Source organism: Bubalus kerabau, chromosome 5 (genome assembly GCF_029407905.1).
Source record: "Bubalus kerabau isolate K-KA32 ecotype Philippines breed swamp buffalo chromosome 5, PCC_UOA_SB_1v2, whole genome shotgun sequence".
Classification (NCBI taxonomy): Eukaryota; Metazoa; Chordata; class Mammalia; order Artiodactyla; family Bovidae; genus Bubalus; species Bubalus kerabau.
In genome coordinates, this window is record NC_073628.1 from 80284255 (window position 1) to 80297607 (window position 13353).

The following is a 13353-nucleotide window of genomic DNA, read 5'->3' on the forward strand; positions in this document are numbered from 1 at the left end:
TGTTTGTTCTCTGATGCACACTCGCCTGCAATTTCTTCCTTTCCTGGCTGTTATTTCCTCCATTGGATAATGACGCTTTCTCATCTCACAAGTGCTCTATGCATTCATAACACTTGTTTTTCTTTCTTTTGTCCTTTAATCTCTCCTCCAAATGAAATCTCTGTTTCTCTCATATCTGATAGCTAATGTGTAATTATTTGATTAAGTTAATTCAGAGTAGGAGTGGAATGATTGATAGACCTAATCACAAGGTATATTATGTAAGTTAGATGTATTTTAAAGTGAAATTTATGAAACTAAACAAAAAAACCTGTCAACTCAGAGAAATAGCAGATGGTTTCATATTTAGAGATGACATGTTTCCTTTATTCCTTCTGACTTCCTTTTTTTTTTTTTTTTTTTGATTCCCAATTTCTGTGAGAACATATTTCTTCCCTCCAGAAATTGAGAAAGAATAAGAGGAAGAGACAAGATGTTTGACCAAAAGGGATAGCTACTTCTTGACTCTTCCTTCTCCAGGCCTTCCCTCTGTAATGTTGCTGTATGTTTTTTGTTTGTTTAGTTAGATACTCTTCTTGTGAAATATAACTCATCTCTTAGTTCAGGTTCCTGTCTTCCAACTTGTCAAAAGAAATTCTCCTTTTTTAAATGTTGTCAAATTATGTGTTCGTCTATGAAACTTATGATTTTACTTTGTTTTTCAGAACAGTTTTAAGTGACATGATGAATTTTTTCCATCAAGGAGTAAAAGTCACTACTAAGTGTGTCCTGTTGTTGAAAATGTCTCTAATAATACTAGTCTTTATATGTTGATAATGTATTCAATACTATATGCCAGGCGCTACACTGGGCATTTAATATATATTATATTCAATCCTTATAACAGCCTTTATATAAGGTAAATATTTATATTTCCCTTTTAGAGATAAGTGAAGTTTGGAGAGAGTAAATCATTTGTGTAAGTTTATACTACTTGTAAATGGTGGAACTAATTTTAAAACCCATCTGCTTTTGGTTGTACACTGTTTTCCTCTGCATTTGAAAAGCACCTGAAATATTTTGGGGCCTGTACCTACAGTACTTTTTAGAGAGTATGAGCAGCATGTTGAGTCTAGAATTTTTTTGTTTTGTATATCCTTATACTCCTGAAAGTGTTTTATGATTCATTTGCTCCACTTTAAACTTTTATTAATGCAATCAGTTTATTACTGATAAATGTGTTTTTTTCTTTTGTTTGTTTCCCAAGGATGGTACTATAATTAATGTAGCATCTAGCATAAAGAAGTAGATGCCTAATATTTGCTGCATGAATAGAAATAACAATGAAAAGAGAAGTGACAGGTAATATGAGGGGGGTGTTCACATAAAAATTCATTTCTTTTGGAATGTGAGGCAGGAACATTCCTCATATTATAGCATGCTGAAGGGCAGGGTTAGAATCCAAGCTTTGATTAAAATCATCCAAACTCTTTTATTTCTTTGCTTTACTACCACAGATTTTTGCAGGCTGAAAAGAATAATGGAGAGAGTAATGATGAAATACATTTCCATCTGCTGCAAAAAACAACAACAAAACAACATTTAGACAGTTTCATTTTTTTTTTTAACCTAGATTAAAAAGGCTGCTTTGAAATGAAGAGTAAATTAGTGGCTACCTAATAAGTAGTTATTACATTCCTGTGCTGGAAGCCTGTTCAGGTGATACTGAAGGTGCCGGCTGCCAGTTAACAGTTCAGTCTCAAATAGTTTCTCCCTTGGGGATAGTGTAAGCATTCAAGCATTCTTGAGAAGCTTTCCTTTTCATCCCCAATTGAGAGGTTTTAGATAAAGGTGTTACCTTCCCTGAACTACTTAGGTTTTCTTAGGCTGTCAAGGTCAAAAGCAAACCAAACATTTAAAATTATCTGCAGTAGATCATTTTACTCACTGGAACGAGAGAGAATGAAGCTGTTTTGAATAGCTCCTATCTCGAATATATTTCCCTTCTCACCAGCCACTAGAGCTGTCGGGGGTGAGGGGGGCATATTGCATCGCTGTGTTCACAGAATAGTTGATGGTTCTTGATTTTTTTAGACATTGTATGGTTTATCATGGTTGCCCCTCAAGATCACTTTACTAGCAATATGTTGTTGTTTAGTCGCTAAGTCATGCACAACTCTTTTGTGACCCCATGGGCTTCCATGGTGGCTCAGATGATAAAGAATCTGCTTGCAGTGCAGGAGAACATATTTAATCCCTGAGTCGGGAAGATCCCCTGGAGAAGGAAATGGCAACCCACTCCAGTATTCTTGCCTGAGAAATCTGGTGGACAGAGAAGCCTGGTGGCATATAGTCCATGGGGTCGCAAAGTGAGTGGACATGACTGAGCGACCTAACACTTTCACTTTATTTCACTTCCACTGTAGCCCACCAGGCTCCTCTGTCCATGGGATTTCCCAGGCAAGAATACTGGAGTGGGGTACCATTTCCTCATCCAGGGGATCTTCGCAACCTGGAGATTGAATCCTGGAACCCATGTTTCCTGAACTGCAGATGGATTCTTTACCACTGAGCCACCTGAGAAGCAGCAGTATAGTGTAGAAGAAATTCATTAGTCACTTAATACTGTAATCTAATTATTAGTAATTAGATCTCTGAGCTCAAGTGAGTAGATTAGTAGTCACCTTTATGCTTTACTAATTTTTAATGATTTAATTTGTGGTTCTTTGGTGTTGGCTTCAAGGTTATTATATTTGCTGAATGTTGTATGATGGGCATTAGGATTATCTAGTCCCATCAACGAGTGAGAACATAATTTCTTAATTTAACTCCTTCAGGTGATTTTTTTTGACACTTCTGCTAGTGTGGTGCCACAAAGCAGTTTTAGATAGAGGATAATAGTTATACAACTAGCTAATAATAAATATTTACTATGTGCCAATCATTGTGCTCATTGGTTTACACCTGTTTTCTAATTTAATCCTCGTTGCAATTTTATTAAGGACCCTTATTATGCCAACTTCTGCTGCTGCTATGTCGCTTCAGTCGTGTCCGACTCTGTGCGACCCCATAGACGGCAGCCCACCAGGATCCCCCGTCCCCGGGATTGTCCAGGCAAGAACACTGGAGTGGATTGCCATTTCCGTCTCCAAGGCATGAAAGTGAAAAGTGAAAGTGAAGACGCTCAGTCGTGTCTGACTCTAGCGACCCCATGGATTGCAGCCTACCAGGCTCCTCCGTCCATGGGATTTTCCAGGCAAGAGTACTGGAGTAGTGTGCCATTGCCTTCTCCAATGCCAACTTCATAGATACAGAAATTGAGTCGTATGGAGGCTAAATAGCTTGCTTATGTTACACAGGAATTAGAGGTGGGATTTGAATGGGGACAACCTGACTTCAGGGCTTTAGCCCTTAACTGCTCTACTGTACAGCAAGTTGATGCCTTCTGTTTTATGCATAACAACTCTTGTTAAGATTTCCACTCGTAAAATTCTCCCATGTTGTTTCCTGTTAGAGTCTGTGTATACAGATTTTCCATTTCTATTCTCATAAAACTTTCATCTTTAGTTTTAGAGGTTACCAGTTGGTTTCCTGCAAAACTTTTAAAGTTTTTACCATTTTTATTCCAGGTAAGAGGGTTGTGTCACCTTGCTATTTGACGTATGTGCTTTAAAGTTGGCAGTAGTCGATCCTTTGTCTCAGTAGAAATGAACAGTTAAAGTACTTAAACTTTATTTCGGATTAGAACAGTTTGTGGGTAGATTTTCCATTTTACATTTATCTTAGACACATGTAGAAGTTCATTTTTATTCTGTAAATGTGCAGATGGGGAACTTCTGGAAGCAACCTTATGCAAAAGAAAAAAAGAATCCTCTCAGAATTAAGAATTGGTCATGCTGAATTTAAAAAGTGAGTGGGAGTGTGGATAATCCATATATAGGTTGTTGAATGAAGAGTTTTTCACTTTTTTGTCCTTAGTGTCAACGCTTATAACACTGTTATTGGGAAATACTAATTTCCCAATTAGTAAATTTGGGAAATTTGACTAAACTTTTACTGAGGATCTTAATTTTCAGAGCACAATATCTAATCCATGAAATAATCTTCATGCAACAAGGTATTTTATTTTATTATGGGATTACATGCTCATTCTGAATTTCAGCAAATTGATTAACTAAAGTGAGTTACACATCTTTGAGGTGACATAACTAATAGCCATTTCTTTTTCTCCCAGCAAGTTATAGATAGGAAGAGTAGGTAGCTATTTAATAAAGCAGCCACTGGGTTTTCTTTGTCTTATATGAAGTGTTCACCTTTGCCTTTTACTATGGAAGAGGTATTTGCTTCAGGTTAAACTTATCTTTCTTTGAAAACCTAAATATGTTTAAGCATAGTTTTGAAGCAATAATAAGCTGGAGGTACTTACACATAATATGATTTTATTTGGAAGCTTTTTTAGTCCTGAATAAGGAAGGAGTATAGCAGAAAGCCAAGGAAGCAAGGATGACAGTTGTATGTAATAGTTGTGGAATTCATGATTAAAGTGTCTCATTTAGTCTAAAACAATGACCTGCTTATTAGTGACTGTACTTCAGTGTCATGAAAAGGGAAAGGAAAAAGTTGTTTATGCATCTTTATGGCAGGCACTGTGCTGCTATTGAATGTTTGCACAGTAACTCATGTCCTGGGTTTAATAACTTTGAGCTTTTAATCTCTTTTTTTTAAAGATGAGGAAATGGAATTTTAAATAGCACATGATTTGTCTGTGGTGAGAACTAATACTTGGCAGGGCTGGGATTCGAACTCAGGAATATCTTATTCTAAGGTATGAATTCATATCCCGTGCTGTCTTTTTTGTTTCCCTTTGTTTTCTTATTCCATTTTTACCCTTAAACTCTGTTGGAAGTTTTCACTTTTATTTCTTTTCTTTTAGTGGTTACCCTAAGAAATATTGATATGTATACTTAAAAAGTAAATGTTGCTCAGTTGTGTCCAACTCTTTGTGACCCCATGGACTGTAGCCTTCCAGGTTCGTCCATCCATGGGATTTTCCAGGCAAGAATACTGGAGTGGGTTACCATTTCCTTCTCCAGGAGATCTTCCCAACCCAGGGATTGAACCCAGGTCTCCCGCCTTGTAGGCAGACGCTTTACCATCTGAGCCACTAGGGAAGTCACCTGTATACTTAACAAATTCTAATATGTATACTTAACAAATTCTAAATATGAGTAGTATTTTTACCTTCTTCCTGAGCATGACCAGTAATGTGGAAGAAGTTGAATGGTTCTATGAAGACCTCCAAGACCTTTAAGAACTAACACCCAAAAAAGATGTCCTTTTCATTACAGGGGACTGGAATGTGAAAGTAGGAAGTCAAGAAACACCTGGAGTAACAGGCAAATTTGGCCTTGAAGTACAGAATGAAGCAGGGCAAAGACTAATAGTGTTTTGCCAAGAGAATGCACTGGTCATAGCAAACACCCTCTTCCAACAACACAAGAGAAGACTCTACACATGGACATCACCAGATGGTCAACACTGAAATCAGATTGACTATATTCTTTGCAGCCAAAGATGGAGAAGCTCTATACAGTCAGCAAAAACACAACTGGGAGCTGACTGTGGCTCAGATCATGAACTCCTTGTTGCCAAATTTAGACTTAAATTGAAGAAAGTAGGGAAAACCACTAGACCATTCAGGTATGACCTAAATCAAATCCCTTACTATTATACAGTGGAAGTGAGAAATAGATTCAAGGGATTATATGTGACAGAGAGTGCCTGAAGAACTATGGTCAGAGGTTCATGACATTGTATAGGAGGCAGGGATCAAGACCATTCCCAAGAAAAAGAAATGCAAAAAGGCAAAATGGTTGTCTGAGGAGGCCTTCCAAATAGCTGTGAAAAGAAGAAAAGCGAAAGGCAAAGGAGAAAAGGAAATATATACCCATTTGAATGCAGAGGTCCAAAGAATAGCAAGGAGGGATAAGAAAGCCTTCCTCAGTGATCAATGAAAAGAAATAGAGGAAAACAATAGAATGGGAAAGACTAGAGATCTCTTCAAGAAAATTAGAGATACCAAGGGAACATTTCGTGCAAAGATGGGCTCAATAAAGGAGAGAAATGGTATGGACCTAATAGAAGCAGGAGATATTAAGAAGAGGTGGCAAGAATACAGAGAAGAACTATACAAAAAAGAACTTCATGACCGAGATGATCACGATGGTATGATCACTCACCTGGAGCCAGACACCCTGGAATGCAAAATCAAGTGGGCCTTAGGAAATATCACTATGAACAAAGCTAGTGGAGGTGATGGAATTCCAGTTGAGCTATTTCAAATCCTAAAAGATGATGCTGTGAAAGTGCTGCCACTCAGTATGCCAGCAAATTTGGAAAACTCAGTAGCGGCCACAGGACTGGAAAAGGTCAGTTTTCATTCCAGTACCAAAGAAAGGCAATGCCAGAGAATGCTCAAACTATCGTACAATTGCACTCATCTCACATGCTAGTAAAGTAATGCTCAAAATTCTCCAAGCCAGGCTTCAACAGTATGTGAACTGTGAACTTTCAGATGTTCAAGCTGGATTTAGAAAAGGCAGAGGAACAAGAAATCAAATTGTGAACATCTGTTGGATCATCAGAAAAGCAGGAGAGTTCCAGAGAAACATCTACTTTGGCTTTATTGACTATGCCAAAGCCTTTGACTGTGTGGATCACAACAACTGTGGAAAATTCTTCAAGAGATGGGAATACCAGACCACCTGACCTGTCTATTGAGACATCTGTATGCGGATCAGGAAGCAACAGTTAGAACTGGACATGGAATAACAGACAGGTTCCAAATAGGGAAAGGAGTATGTCAAGGCTGTATGTTGTCACCCTGCTTATTTAACTTATATGCAGAGTACATCATGAGAAACGCTGAGCTGGATGAAGCACAAGCCGGAATCAAGATTGCCTGGAGAAGTATCAATAACCTCAGATATGCAGATGACACCAGCCTTATGGCAGAAAGCAAAGAACTAAAGAGCCTCTTGATGAAAGAGGAGAGTGAAAAAGTTGGCTTAAAACTCAGCATTCCGAAAACTAAGATCATGGCATCTGGTCCTATCACTTCATGGCAAATAGATGTGGAAACAGTGAGAGACTATTTTTGGGGGCTCCAAAATCACTGCAGATGGTGACTGCATCCATGAAATTAAAAGATGCTTACTCCTTGGAAGAAAAGTTATGACCAACCTAGACAGCATATTAAAAAGCAGAGACATTACTTTGCCAACAAAGGTCTGTCTAGTCAAGCTATGGTTTGGTTTTTCCAGTAGTCATATGTGAGAACTGAACTATAAAGAAAACTGAGCGCTGAAGAATTGATGCTTTTGAATGCTTTTGAACTGTGGTGTTGGAGAAGACCCTTGAGAGTCCCTTGGACTGCAAGGAGATCCAATCAGTCCATTCTAAAGGAAATCAGTCCTGAATATTCACTGGAAGGACTCATGCTCAAGCTGAAACTCCAATACTTAGGCTACCTGATGCGAAGAACTGACTCATTTGAAAAGACCCTGATAATGGAAAAGATTGAAGGCAGGAGGAGAAGGGGATGACAGAGGATGAGATGGTTGGATAGCATCACCGACTCAATGGACATGAGTTTGAGTAAACTCCTGGAGTTGGACAGGAAGGCCTGGCGTGCTGCAGTCCACGGGGTCGCAGAGAGTCAGACACGACTGAGTGACTGAACTGAACTGATGGAACTGAGCAATAAGATCAACCTCCTTCTGGTATAAATTATTTTTATTAGAAGTTATATTCCTCAGACTTGATCTTTAACCACAGAAATGACAGAATAGCAGTGTTTAGATTTACCTGTATTCATTTATAATTTCTTTTTCCTTTTGATTGTATGCCTGTTCTTCATGCGTATTAGCTGGAAGATGAATTGGTTTTTAGCCACCCCCAATTCAGGGGTCCCCCAGCTCCCTGGTTCCCCAGCTTCCCTGTGGAAACGCTGCTGCCCTAGCTCTCCACCTTGAACAGGCCCTTGAATTCTGCCTCTTGTTACCCTATGTCATATGACTTCCTTACTTTCCTCAATCAGAAGAATTTTAAACTATTGACTCTAGCATTTTTAGGCGATTTCCAAGCATCAGATCTGCACTGCCAGAAACAGAAGTTCATGCTATCGTTGTGCTTGACTGGAGTGTTTTGCATTGACCCTGGGAGGTGGGGAGAGGACCTTTATTTTAGTCTACCATACCTATTCCTAGTAATTGGCAAAAATCTTTTATTGAGAGCATAAGAAAGAAACTATTTAAGGGAGAATGATGGGATTCAGGACATTCTACCCCCCAAATATGACACCTAGACATATTGAATATTTTAAGCTGAAGGGGTTTGAGAAATGGCAGGTGTAGCTCCTAACCTTCCCCTAGGCAGGTCATACGACACCTCAGTGTATGAGGTGTCCTCCATGTACACTAAGGAAAAGAGCATCCTTATCTCCTAAGGTGGAGGAACACCGGAGAAATCTAAACGTACAGTCCTTACTAGGTTTTCCCCAGTTCACTACTCTTAGCTCATACAACTTTTTGTCCTGTCATATTTTTCCACGACTCTTCTTTTCATCAAACTTGGTATAAAGGCGCAGGTTTAACCAATTCTTGGTCTTGATTTCCTTGTGAAGGCTCCTATGTCACATAAAACTTAATTTGTATGTTTTTCTTTGGTTAATCTGTCTTTTGTTACAGAGAGCCAGCTGACAACTTAGAACCCTAGAGGGAAAAGATAGTTTTCCTCCCCTACAGTTTCTGGTGACCAGGAAATGATGACTGGGGCACCCTGTTCGCTCCAGAAGCTGCAGATGGAATCTTGGGAAAACTGACAAAAGTTAGAGGAAAAAAGCGATTCTTAACCAGCCAGCACTCCCAGATCTCTGTCTATAGTGCTCAGTCAAGAGAGAAGGGTAAAAATTGCTTTGTCCATTCTTTTCCAGATTCAGATTAGCAGGAGAAAAACAATTGTAACAGTTAGTTCTTTGAAGTTTGACTCTTGTGAGTTTGTCTTCTACTGGCTACTGATTATTAATCCTGTCCCTCTCAGGTACTGCTGCTGTTCTCCTCCTTGTCTCCTTTTGTGTCCTGAGAACTTGGCTTGGCTTTCCTCCTGCTGGGGCATTCGGGTTGTTAAACCTGTGTGAGTGGGCATCAGTTGTCAGATTGGAGGCACCTAGAACGTGAATGGCACCTAGAATGGGTTTCCCTGGTGGCTCAGATGGTAAAGAATCTGCCTGTAATGGTGGAGACCTGGGTTTGATCCCTCAATAGGGAAGATCCCCTGGAGAAGGGAATGGCTACCCACTCCAGTATTCTTGCCGGGAGAATTCCATGGATAGAGGATGGGGTCGAGAAGAGTCAGACATGACAGAGTGACTAACACTTTCAGAATGTGTCCAGATAGAAATGTGGAATGCACCCCATTTGGGGGTAATGTCCTCCCCACCATTGCCAGTTCTTGGGCAGAGTGAAGGGTTGGGATCTTGGGAGGGCTATATCTTCTGCACCCTCTGAGGAAGCCTCTTGTGTCCATGACTGAGCCGTAACAGGCTCAATGGTTTTAAGTCATGAAAGGCTTAACAGTTTTGAGTCACTTGAGATAGGCATACCTTTGGTTTTAAAATCAAAACAGAACAAAAAACACGCAGAACTTCCAGATATTTACCGTTTGCCTTATGTGATACCTGATTTTAAGATATTTGAAAGGATACAAGAGCTCTATGGTCAGAAGTTGGCATAATTGAAAGCTGATATTCAGCACTTTATAGGAATTTTTTGGTTTGTTTTTTAAAGTCCTTTCTGTTTTTCCTCTTCGATCCTGCTCTTCACATGGAACTTCTACATTGAGTGAAACTCCCTTCAGAAACAAAGACTGTATGTTCCACCAGCTTTGTCTAATTCAGTTCTGATTGGCACAGTTTTGCTGAGGATGGTTTAGAACTTTGCTGACTTCTTTGAGAGACTTAAGATCTCAAACTGGCTCTTCTGAGACCTCATTCTTCCTTCACTTATGATTCTGTTTCCTCCTTTTGCCACCTTCGCTCTTCTAGTTTCCTTGAATCCTTTGATAGGTCCCTCTTCAAGCCCCTATCTCTTCCACCCTTTATTTTTCTCTGCCAGATATTTTCCACTTCAGCCCCTCAGTTACTTAAACTCTGGTCTCCTGCTCTCAGGGGACACAGGGTCCCTCCCACCAGAGTAACGATCTGAGGTTGGGAAGGAAAAAGGCTAATTGGGTGGAGTATTTTATGTCCTCAGATGAGCTTTAGATACATCCAGACAGCTGCTCAGTGTCTCCTCAATCACCTGCCTAAAATGTAGTTCACAGGCTGCATCAGAGTATATATCAGAGAAGGTGAAAATTTTAAAAGTCTTCTCCACAAATATTGATAAAAAACATTAACCTCATATTGAGTAAGTTACCTCAACTGATCCCATTTGCCAGAAATATAAAGTGAGTAAAATCCAGTGATTTTTGTATTACTATGTTTTACTGACACATGGCTGAAATTTTATTTATTTATTTATTTATTTTTTAAATTTTATTTTATTTTTAAACTTTACAGTATTGTATTGGTTTTGCCAAATATCGAAATGAATCCACCACAGGTATACATGTGTTCCCCATCCTGAACCCTCCTTCCTCCTCCCTCCCCATACCATCCTTCTGGGTCATCCCAGTGCACCAGCCCCAAGCATCCAGTATCATGCATCGAACCTGGACTGGCAACTCGTTTCATACATGATATTATACATGTTTCAATGCCATTCTCCCAAATCTTCCCAAGTTATAAAATCTTTGTTTGCATTTATCTATGTGTGTATATATGTCTATGTATGCATATTATGTATATGTGCTGTTTTTCTTTCTTTGGAAGATTAATTTATAAGATCCCTTAAAGAAGTTCTGTTCAAATTGGCTTAGAGATGAATGAACATTTATATAAACTTAAGTATTCCTAAAATTCTCAGGAGTATAGAAATTAACCCCAACTTTAAAAAGAAGTTAACCCAAACTTTTTAAAGTTCACGTTATCTGGGATACCCTATGGTAAATAAGGCTAGTTTTAGTATTCTTGGTAAAATAAGAACAGGTGTGTTCTCATAGTTTTCAGTATTAAATATAATGCAGAAGTACACTTTTTTTTTCTACCTAGGTTTACTAGTCAAACAAATCTGTATTAGATATTTAAGATTATGAAACTAAGTCCAACCTAGCAGCAAAATATGTAGTAAAAATAAATTGCTTGATGTATGTTAAGCACAACAGGTTAAAAATAAAAACAGTTGAAGGGAATCATGTTTAGCTTTTTGGGTTCTTTGTGTTTGTGATATTTTTTATATTTGCCTGTTTTATCAACAAGAAAAATAAAATGATGGCTAGCTTTGTTTAATGTCTCATGAAATTTTCATGAGCAAGTCAGGCATAATTGTTAAGAATAAGTGAGTTAATGTAAGTAGGATAAAATTTATAAATGAAATTTTCAGTGATAATTATATTTTATAATATGTCTACTTAAGAATAATTTCCAAAATCTTTTTGGTAACTTGAAACCTTAGAGCATACTAAGTTATGTTCAAATGATGGGTGTTCATTGAATATCTGATCATTTCCACATAAAATGAAATACTGAAACGTTGATCGCTGGATATAGCTTATCTTCTTTTGGCATCCTAAATTTTGTAGAGGCTAAAGATACTTCATTCTATTAGCAAACATCTTCTTTGCCACATGGAAAAACTATACAAAGAGGAAGTATATGCTTCCAGAAATTGTGAAATGGCGTATTTATAAATTTTCAAAGCTACCACAGACTGTTAGTATGAGGTGGGCAGTTCACAAATGTATGCTTTTTATTAAGTTTTCACTGAAAAATGGAGTGACTAGGGATTAAAAATTTTTATCAATTATGTTAATGAAACTTCTAAGAATAATAAGGACAAAGGAAAAAAATCTCTATATCCAAAGTATACAAGGAAAGTAGGATGTGTTTCTGATAAGGAAAAATATACACAGTATGAAGAATATGTTTCTGTTAAGGGGAAAGGAAAGTAATTTTATCCTAAAATAGAATGGTTATTCCACAATGAGAAAGAGGAAAAGCATGGGACCAAAACATAGTGTATATATTGAAAAAAAGCAGTAGTGTAAAAGGTTTGAGGGAAAGGAATTTTATTTGTGGTCAAGCTTCTAAGATTGAATAGATTTATTTATAAGTTAAAAATAAAAAAATAAGCCTTAATATCAAAAGGATACTGGATGTAACTAGAATGACAACATTGTCTTGGATTACTGGTCTTCCCTTATTAAGAAATTGTTAAAAAGTTTTTCTCTTAAGTAATCTGAAGAACCAAATTTTTCTGTTTTATCAGAGTGATTTCCTGTACTTCACAGTTGTCTTTATCAGATCTTTGATTACTTCAAGATTAAAAAAGCTCAGGGTTTGTTGACTATATTATCTTCTGGATCTGCCTTTAAGATTTTTTATTGTCACTTTGGTTAAGTAGATAATGATTTCCTGTACTTCACAGTTGTCTTTATCAGATCTTTGATTACTTCAAGATTAAAAAAGCTAAGGGTTTGTTGACTATATTATCTTCTGGATCTGCCTTTAAGATTTTTTATTGTCACTTTGGTTAAGTAGATAATTAAGTATTATTTTATAATCATCTGCATTCCTATTTAATCAGCTGCTCAAACCTTTTGACATTTTTGACAAACTTCCCCAAATCAAATTCTAACTGAAGTGTTTTGTTTTTGTTTTTTTTTTTTTTTACTTTGGGGTTTCCCAGAGAGTCCTCAGAAAATCTTAAAAAATTTGTCTCTCATCTTATTAAAGGAAACTAATTAGGTTTATTCGATATATTAAGCTGCGTAGGAAGCATTGTCAAATAAGAAGTGATGATGTGCCTTCATTAGGCTGTATTTGTGTGGGCGTATGTTATATAAGTATTTCAGAAATGGTATGAAGTTCATAGCAATTTGTCAATACTTGGTGTTCATATGTTCAGCATTATGTTATCAGTCATATTTCTGGTTATTATGTTAAAATATTGTATGTCACTGAAATAAACAAAGTTCCTTGTCAATTATATTATAATGACTTCGCATCAGATTTTTAACCATGGACATTTCAAAGTCTTTTGTCATTCCCAGACAGTTCTGTTTTACTCCTAATGCTTCTCTGAAAGTGTTTACAGTCAGCTGCTAGCGAGACAGCTCCATGATGCCATCACTTGAATAACTTTGAGACCAGGCCAGTGGAATAAGAATTTTCTGAACTAATGAAGTTCATGGATTCACAAAACTGCTAATCCAAGA

At 37.5% G+C, this 13353-nt stretch overlaps 1 protein-coding gene and 2 long non-coding RNA genes across 3 annotated transcripts in view; all 3 read left to right on the top strand.

The window, feature by feature from the left end:
• Nucleotides 1-13353, top strand: part of DISP1 (dispatched RND transporter family member 1) — a 219337-nt gene that overhangs the window by 15505 nt on the left and 190479 nt on the right. The window lies entirely within an intron of this gene.
• Nucleotides 1-13353, top strand: part of LOC129652882 (uncharacterized) — a 70733-nt gene that overhangs the window by 4937 nt on the left and 52443 nt on the right. The gene's annotated exons all lie outside the window — the stretch shown is intronic.
• LOC129652881 (uncharacterized) lies at nt 443-5834 on the top strand. Its single transcript, XR_008714826.1, has 3 exons — nt 443-1341; nt 2982-4804; nt 5328-5834. It is a non-coding gene; the product is annotated as an uncharacterized LOC129652881 (long non-coding RNA).